The sequence below is a fragment of the Odocoileus virginianus genome, unplaced genomic scaffold (genome assembly GCF_023699985.2).
Source record: "Odocoileus virginianus isolate 20LAN1187 ecotype Illinois unplaced genomic scaffold, Ovbor_1.2 Unplaced_Contig_51, whole genome shotgun sequence".
In the NCBI taxonomy this organism is placed as follows: Eukaryota; Metazoa; Chordata; class Mammalia; order Artiodactyla; family Cervidae; genus Odocoileus; species Odocoileus virginianus.
In genome coordinates, this window is record NW_027224368.1 from 214692 (window position 1) to 223801 (window position 9110).

Genomic DNA, 9110 nt, shown 5'->3' on the forward strand with positions numbered 1-9110 from the left:
AGTCCATGTTAAGGATTCTTTCCCATTTCTTTTCTTTTTCCTTTTATTTTGATATAATTATTTCTTACCCTTCTATGTTATCTCTGTAACTGCACATTATGGGGGCTTCAGGTTAATCTCCTTACCCTCAGAAATATTCAGGGATGTCTCCATAATCAGCAGGGATTTCTAACCATTTTATGATACGTGTTGTAAGAGAAAATTTATGACTCTATAGATCAAAACTAAAAAAATTAAAAAAAAAAAAACAGGAAAATGTAGTGACTTGGAACTCATCCAAGATATCTATAGGCTTTGTAAGTACCATTTCTCTATATTTATTTTTGCTTGAAGTATCTAAAATAGATTTTGGTTTCTTTAAAAAAAATATGAATGAGGCAAAACAGAGCACCGAGTGTTTCTAAGAACTGGAAAATCAAGAATGGAAAATGAGAATTGTTTATTGGAGATTATTACATCCTAAGTGAACAATGTATGCTGACTTTCCAAGGCAAGGCATTCCAAGTTACTCCTTAAATTATCATGTGAGCTTGAAGAAAGTGTCCTTTGGAGGCATGGCTTAGGGAGGCTAACTGTCCTGTGCTCAGACACTCAGTCTTGTTCCACTCTTTGTGACACTATGGACTGTGAAGCCTGTCAGACACCTCTGTCCTTGGGATTTCCCATGAGACTCCAGGCAGGAATACTGGAGTGGGTAGCGATTTCCTTCTCCAGGGGATCTTCCCGACCCAGGGATGGAACCTGAATCTCCTTCATTACAGGTGGATTCTTTACTGCTGAGCCACCTGGGAAGTCCAGAAGGGTAAGTAGCTTTTACCAAAACAAAATAACAACAACAACAAAAGTAAAAGATTGGCCACCAAAAGAATTGGTGGATTGGTTACTTTTGTGGATATGGAATCTCCTATAGAAATAAAATGACTAGTTTGGGATTTCAAGTCCTCAGCCCAAGCATGATAAAAAGGCTTTGATGCATTTTAAAGGGGTTCCTAAGTGGTGCAGTGGTAAATAATCTGCCTGTCAATGCAGGAGATACAAGAGTCTTGAGTTTGATACCTGGGTTGGGAAGATCCCCTGGAGTAAGAAATGACAACTCACTCTAGTAGTCTTGCCTGGAAAAGTCCATGGATAGAGGAGCCTGGAAGGTTACAGTCCATGGGGTTGCAAAGAGTCAGACACCACTGAGCACGCACGCAGAGCACATTTTTTTAAAAAAATCACTCTTTAAGTGATCTTTTACATTTTATAGTTGTACAATATAGCAATCTGTAAACACCAGACCCACCTAATCCTGTAGTTTTAATTAAGCAGTAACTGAATTGAAAGCATAGGTAAATCACTTACATAAAATTTAGAGCATTACTTAGAAAAAATATCATCCTTAAATTTCATCTGAGTATGTATGTAGAAGGATTTAGATGGGTCTGGGCATTGAGCTAAAACCTAGATAGTTTACATGCTATGTGTTTCATGGCTCTGAAAACAGCTGGCAGTGGTGTGGGTTATTATTCTGGATGGAATGTGGATCCTGCTGCATCATGGTTGTAAAGACATGGATCTGGAATTCAGAAAACTGCCAGGAGTACTGCATTGTTCTTCCAATCTAGTTAGTAAAACCACTGTCTCCAACAAAGTCAAGGCTAGCAAGAAACTTCCACAAAATTAAACAATCATGAGAAATTAAAATGACGGCTGAGAGTAAGAAAGAAAAAGGTAGTAGAAAAGGAAATTAAAAATTAAAACACCAATACCTCAAGAGTAGTTTCAGGCCTTCAGTAATAGTGAGGTAGACTTCATCCATTACATTTTAATTGGTATATATTTAATTAATTAAGATGAACATTTAATGCCATATATTTAATTAATACATTTAACTGCCACTACTTCCCTTATTCCTAAATATTACATATAAGATGTGTCGGTGCTCGATGTCCTGGCTGTTGTAAATAGTGCTTCAGTGAACATTGGAGTGCATGTTTCTTTTCAACCCTATGTCTTAACTGAAAAATGACTGCAAATTGGACCTTACTACATGTCCTTAGGCCAGTGTCTTCTTAGGTATTTTATTTTCTGAAGACTTTTCATGTCTTTGGATGTGGATCAGTGCATTTAACTTTTCCTGAGTATAAAAGCTCTTTGCTCACTGCTCTTTTTATAAATGTAATACTCCATCTTTTTTCGTGTACAAATTATTACAAAAAGATTGATGAAATTCTAATTTTTGTGTAGTGTATGTCACTTGAATTTTTTGTTCTAGACTACCAAAAACTTTCTTTCTTTAAAACCCCGCAGTCTCAGCAGCATGTATTCTGCCCTCACTGCGTCCACGTTCTGTGCTCAGGGTACTCATTTCATATGCAGTTTCAAAGCACTCGAAAAAGTTTCTCCCAAACTTAGTCTGTTCACTTAGAAAGACATGTTGGACCACTTCCCCATCGTGCTCTCCAGGGAATCCTGATACGTTCATGGATTTCTACTTGGAGATCCTTACTGAGAGATATTTAAGATCTTTCCTGACATTTCCCTTTCAGAAAACGGTGCAAAGAAACTAGGTTTTAGACCTCCTGGGCCAAGGTAACTACAGGAAACACCCCTAGAAGTGAAGTCACGGAGCCCAAGGAGTGGGAAGATTCAGTGTTGACACGTGGGGCCAATGGCGCCTCAGAGAGGCTGCCACTGCCTTGCCCACTCAGCAGGGCGTTTGTCACCGCGGGGGCGGGGACCTGCCTGTGCACTCTGCAGTGAGGAAGGGCCTTTGACCTCTGACCCCCCTGGCACAGGGGCTTGCCTTTCATCATTTTACCTCCACACCTGCCTGCCCAGTCTGACCCTCATCCCACTTTTTCTTCTCCAGCTGCCTTCACATTCATACTGCCTCTCTCTGCCTTCCTAGCTGCACTTCGAGACCATCAGGCTCCTCCCTCACCGGTGCGACCAGCTCCTGGTCCAAGTGGCAGCCAGCCTGTGGTCTCCTTTAAACCTTCAATGACCCCGTGTTAAAACTAGGCTCTGAATCAATTTAATAATTTGCGTTTTAGGAGATATCAAAAATTCCATCAGTATTTCCAAGTTCACTGGAAAAGTTACTTACATCACTCTCATACAATAAAAGCAAACTCATCCCTCATTATAGCCCTCTTTGTTCCCAGTTTTGGGTTTTTTTTTTTTTTTTTTTTTTGGTTTGTTTGTTTTTTTTTAAACCGGGCTCTCCTTACTGTCTTGTGTAAGATTTGTCTGTATCGTTAGTTTGTTCACTAGCCGTTAGTTTCATTGAGATCCTTCACTTTATTTTTCTGGGCAACTACTGATCTGATGAGGGTTTCCCCAGTGGTACAATGGTAAAAAATTCTCCTACCAATGCAGGAACATGGGTTCAATCCCTGGGTCAGGAAGATCACGTGGAGTAGGAAATGGCAACCCATTCTAGTATTCTTGACCAGAGAATCCCATGGAGAGAGGAATCTGTTGGGCTGTAGTCCAACTTGCAAAGAGTTGGAATTGACTGAGTGGCTTAGAACATACACAGACACACTCATCTGATTGTGGCTGCTTATTATCAGTTGTATTTATGTATAATTTATGTATCATATATTCACCCACTATAAATATACACTTCAATAATTTTATATATCATTGAGTTGATTAATCAGCAACACAATCCAGTTTTAAAATATCTCTATCACAATGTTTGTTGAAATGAAAAACTAATTTTAATGTCCAGTTTACCAACTTTTGTTTCATTACTCATTTTTTGATATCATTTCTATGAACTCTATTCATAGTTCAAACTCATAAAGACTTTATCCTATATTTTATCCTCTTAAAAATAATGTAAGCTCTTACAGTTGTGTCTAGGGTGCATTAAAAAAGAAAAAAAGACAAGCCTACCGACAGGAAGAAGGTATTTGCAAGTCATGTGTCCGATAGCAGACTGATATCCAGAGTATATAGTGAAATCTTAGAAATTACAAATAAGACACATGTAGAAATGGCAAAATATTTGAGTAAACATTTCTCCAAAGAAGATATGTAAGCATACAGAAATGTATTCAGTACAGTTCATTGTTAGGAAATACAAATTAAATCTACAGTGAGACACCACTGCACATTAGAATGTAGAAACAAAAGTCTGAGGAGAGGAAAAAAAAAGTATAAATGTATTTTATTCAGTCAGGTCAAGTTTCCTGCATTTCAGTGCCAGACATAAAGAGTCTCTGTAGTTTTTCTTCTCTTTCTTCCATAAGGGTGCTGTGATCTGTGTATCTGAGGTTATTAATACTTCTCCCTGGAAATCTTGATTCTAGCTTGTGCTTCATCCAGCCAAACATTTTGCATGATGTATTCTGCTTGTAAGTTAAATAAGTAGGGTGACAATATATAGCCTTGACATAGTCCTTTACCAATTTGGAACCAGTCTATTGTTCCATGTTCAATTCTAGCTGTTGCTTCTCGACCTCCAAACAGATTTCTCAGGAGGCAGGTAAGGTGGTCTGGTATTCCCATCTATTGAATAATTTTCCACAGTTTGTTGTGATCCACAGAATCAAATGCCTTAGCATAGTCAATAAAGCAGAAGTAGATATTTTTCTGGAACTCTCTTGCTTTTTTGATGAGCCAGTGGATGTTGTCAATTTGATCTCTGGATCCTGTGCCTTTTCTAAATCCAGCTTGAACATGTGGAATTTCATGGTTCACATACTGTTGAAGCCTGCCTTAAAGAATTTTGCGCATTACTTGGCTAGAGTGTGAGATAAGTGCAATTGTGAGTTAGTTTGAACATTCTTTGGCATTGGCTTTCCTTAGGATTGGGATGACAGCTGACCTTTTCCAGTCCTGTGGCCACTGCTGAGTTTTCCAAATTTGCTGACATATTGAGTGCAGCACTTTCACAGCATCACCTTTCAGGATTTGAAATAGCTCAACTGGAATTCCATCACCTCCACTAGCTTTGTTCGTAGTGGTATTTCCTAAGCACCCCTTGACTTTGCATTCCAGGATGTCTGGCTCTAGGTGAGTGATCACACCACTGTGGTTTTCTGGGTCATCAAGGTCTTTTTTGTATAGTTCTCCTGTGTATTCTTGCCACCTCTTCTTAATATCTTCTGCTTCTCTAACATCCACACCATTTCTGTCCTTTAGTTTGCCCATGTTTGCATGAAATGTTCCCTTGGTATTGAGAGGGTAACAGGCAGGAAGGCCAGGGGTCTCCAAACTGAGGAAATAGGCTGCAAGTGTCAGACATTTTTATCTCTGTTAAGCGGCAGGAGGAAACAAAATAGCGATTTTTTTTTTCCTTCTCTATACAAATTTAAAAGGAGGTTTCTCATAAAATGTTGTCTTGCTATGACACCTGGTTTCAACTGAAGCTAACTATTCTCAAACCTTGAGTTAACCCATACATTTTTTCTTATGGAAATATTTGTCTTAAGCTATGTTAATGTACCCCAGACTCTGTCTTCAAGTTGGTTCTGCCAAATGGCTCAACCTACTTGACAAACCAGTATGTTATACTCAGATATTGTTCCCCTAATCTATGTAAATGAAACTATTTGTGTGGTAATCTGCCCTTCTACAAGATTCAAGTCAATTGTTTTATGGCCTGGGATGAATTATCTGGTGCCATTCTAAATTTTAAGACATTCCTTTCTTTTCATTAACAGACTGCGAGTGACTATATAACATACAGCTACAGCTAAAGACTAGCAAGGGGTACTCTTTCTGCCCCCTTCTGATGCCTATGTCAGAAGCTTTCTCTATCTTCTTTATACTTTAATAAAACTTTATTACACAAAACTGAGCCATCCAGCCTCCTCTCTGGCCCCGGATTGAATTCATCTCCTCCGGAGGCCAAGAATCCCACTGCCTTATTGTTCAGCAACAAACTTTCAGTATCACTAATTTTCTTGAAGAGATCTCTAGTCTTTTCTATTCTACTGCTTTCCTCTATTTATTTTCATTGTTCACTGAGGAAGGTTTTCTTATATCTCCATGTTATTTCTTGGAACTCTGCATTCAAATGTGTACATCTTCCCTTTTCTCATTTGCCTTTAGATTCTCTTTTTTTCTCAGCTATTTCTAAGGACTCCTCAGATAACCATCTTGCCATTTTGCATTTCTTTTTCTTGGGGATGGTCTTGATCACTGCATCTATACAGTGTCACAAACCTCAGTCCATAGTTCTTCAGGCACTCTGTCAATCAGATTTAACCCCTTCAATCTATTTGTCACTTCCACTGTATAATCGTAAGCCATTTGACTTTGGTCATACATGAATGGTCTAGTGGTTTTGCCTACTTTTTTCAATTTCCCTACTAAAAGTAGGGAAAATTCAGCAATAAGGAGTTCATGATCTGAGCTACAGTCAGCTCTGGGTCTTGTTTTTGCTGACTGTACGGAACTTTTCCATCTTTGTCTGCAAAGAATATTATCAATCTGATTTTGGAATTGATCATCTGGTGATGTCCATGTGTTGAGTTTTCTCTTGTGTTGTTGAAAGAGGGTGTTTGCGATGACCAGTGAATTCTCTTGGCAAAACTCTGTTAGCCTTTTCCATGCTTCATTTTGTACTCCAAGACCAAATTTTCCTAATACTCCAGGCCCCTACTTTTATATTCCAGTCCCCTATAATGAAAAGGACACCTTTTTGGGGTGGTAGTTCTATAAGGTCTTGTTTGTCATCAGAACCTTTCAACTTCAGCTTTTTTGGCATTAGAGGTTGGAGTATAGACTTGGATTACTGTCATATTGAATGGTTTGCCTTGGAAATGAACAGACATCATTCTGTTGTTTTTGAAATTGCACCTAAGTACTGCATTTCAAGCTCTTTTGTTGACTATAATGGCTGCTCCATTTTTTTTTCTAAGGGATTCTTGCCACAGTAGTAGATTTAATAGTCATCTGAGTTAATTTCACCAATTCTGATTTATTTTAGTTCACTGTTTCCTAAAATGTCAATGTTCACTCTTGCCATCTCCTGTTTGACCACTTCCAATTTACCTTCATTCATGGACCTAACATTCCAGGTTCCTAAGCAATATTGTTCTTTAGAGCATCAGATTTTACTTCCATCACCAGTCACATCCACAACTGGGCATTGTTTTCGCTGTTGCTCCATCTCTTCATTCTTTCTGGTCTTATTTTTCCACTCTTCTCCAGTAGCATTTGGGGCACCTACCAACCTGGGGAGTTCTTTCAGTGTCATATCTTTTAGCCTTTTCATACTGTTCATGGGGTTCTCAAGGCAAGAATACTGAAGTGATTTGCCATTGCCTTCTCCAGTGGGACCACGTTTCCCCAGAACTCTCCACCATGATCCATCCATCTTGGGTGGCCCTACACAGCATGGCTCATAGTTTCATTGAGTTAGACAAGGCTGTGGTCAATGTGCAACATAGTGATTCATGAGTTTTAGAGGTTTTACCCCACTTAGAGTTATTCTTTAATACTGACTATATTCCCCATGTAGTACAATTATTTTTTGTAGCTTATTTATTTTACACATGGTATCTTTTTTTTTTTTTATATTTTTATTAGTTGGAGGCTAATTACTTTACATCATTACAGTAGTTTTTGTTATACATTGATATGAATTAGCCATGGATTTACATGTATTCCCCATCCCAGTCCCCCCTCCCACCTCCCTCTCCACCCGATCCCTCTGGGTCTTCCCAGTGCACCAGGCCTGAGCACTTGTCTCATGTACCCAACCTGAGCTGGTTATCCATTTCACCCTAGATAATATACATGTTTCAATGCTGTTCTCCTGAGACATCCCACCCTCTCCTTCTCCCAGAGTCCACAAGTCTGTTCCATACATCTGAGTCTCTTTTTCTGTTTTGCATATAGGGTTATCGTTACCATCTTTCTAAAGTCCATATATATGTGTTAGTATACTGTAATGGTCTTTATCTTTCTGGCTTACTTCGCTCTGTATAATGGGCTCCAGTTTCATCCATCTCATTAGAACTGATTCAAATGAATTCTTTTTAATGGCTGAGTAGTATTCCATGGTGTATATGTACCACAGCTTCCTCATCCATTCGTCTGCTGATGGGCATCTGGGTTTCTTCCATGTCCTGGCTATTATAAATAGTGCTGCAATGAACATTGGGGTGCATGTGGCTCTTTCAGATCTGGTTTCCTTGGTGTGTATGCCCAGAAGTGGGATTGCTGGGTCATATGGCAGTTCTAAACAAATGGTATCTTTATCTCTTAATCGCCCATCATTATTCTTCACCCCTTTCCTCTCCCCACTGGCAACCACTAGTTTGTTCTCTATATCTGTGAATCTGCTGCTTTTTTGTTACATTCACTAGTTTGTTGTGTTACTGAGATTCCACATATAAGTGATATTATTCAGTATTTGTCTTTTTCTGATTTATTTCACTGAGCACAATACCCTCCAAATCCACTCTCCACACACACACATATATACATACACACACACATATATCACATCTTCTTCATCCATTTGTCTGCTGATGGACACTTAGGTTACTTCCATATCTTGTCAATTGTAAATAATGCTGCTATGAACAGTGGGGTCCATGTATTTTTTTTTAATAGAGATATTGTTTGTTATTTTTTGTTTTTCAGATATATACTCAGGAGTAGAACTGCTGGATCATATGGTAGCTATATTTTTAGTATTTTGTGTTTCCTGTAGTGTCTGTTGCGAGTTACATTTCCACCAACAATGGGGGAGGGTTCCCTTTTCTCCATATCCTCATCAAAATTTGTTATTTGCATACCTCACTGTTTTGTTTTTTTCTTTTTAAATCTGCTTTTCTCTGATGATTAGTGATGCTGAGCACCTTTCCGTGTGCTGCTATTGAGTATTTTTAAACTGATCAATACAAGTAGAAATCGTAACATCTGTCTAATTTCGTTTACGTTTCTCCCACTTAGATGTGGGTCTAGGCCCTTTCCTTTAACAAGAGTTGATACAGGGTGACGAGGGCTTACTTATCACAGACAGATGTCCTGGAAATAGCACTGTGTAATGTCCACAGTTAAGCCTGAAAAGGCCATGAGCCACTCAGGTCAATCTCCTGTTGGAGCCCTCCACCACTAAGAATGAGCTCTGCAGTCCTGCCTGCTGGGATGAAGCC

General features: G+C 38.9%; 1 long non-coding RNA gene across 1 annotated transcript; it reads left to right on the forward strand.

Moving 5' to 3' along the window:
- The first annotated feature begins 274 nt into the window (after nt 1-274).
- Nucleotides 275-8871, forward strand: LOC139034221 (uncharacterized). Its single transcript, XR_011486641.1, has 2 exons — nt 275-802; nt 8596-8871. It is a non-coding gene; the product is annotated as an uncharacterized lncRNA (long non-coding RNA).
- Nucleotides 8872-9110: the final 239 nt, after the last annotated feature.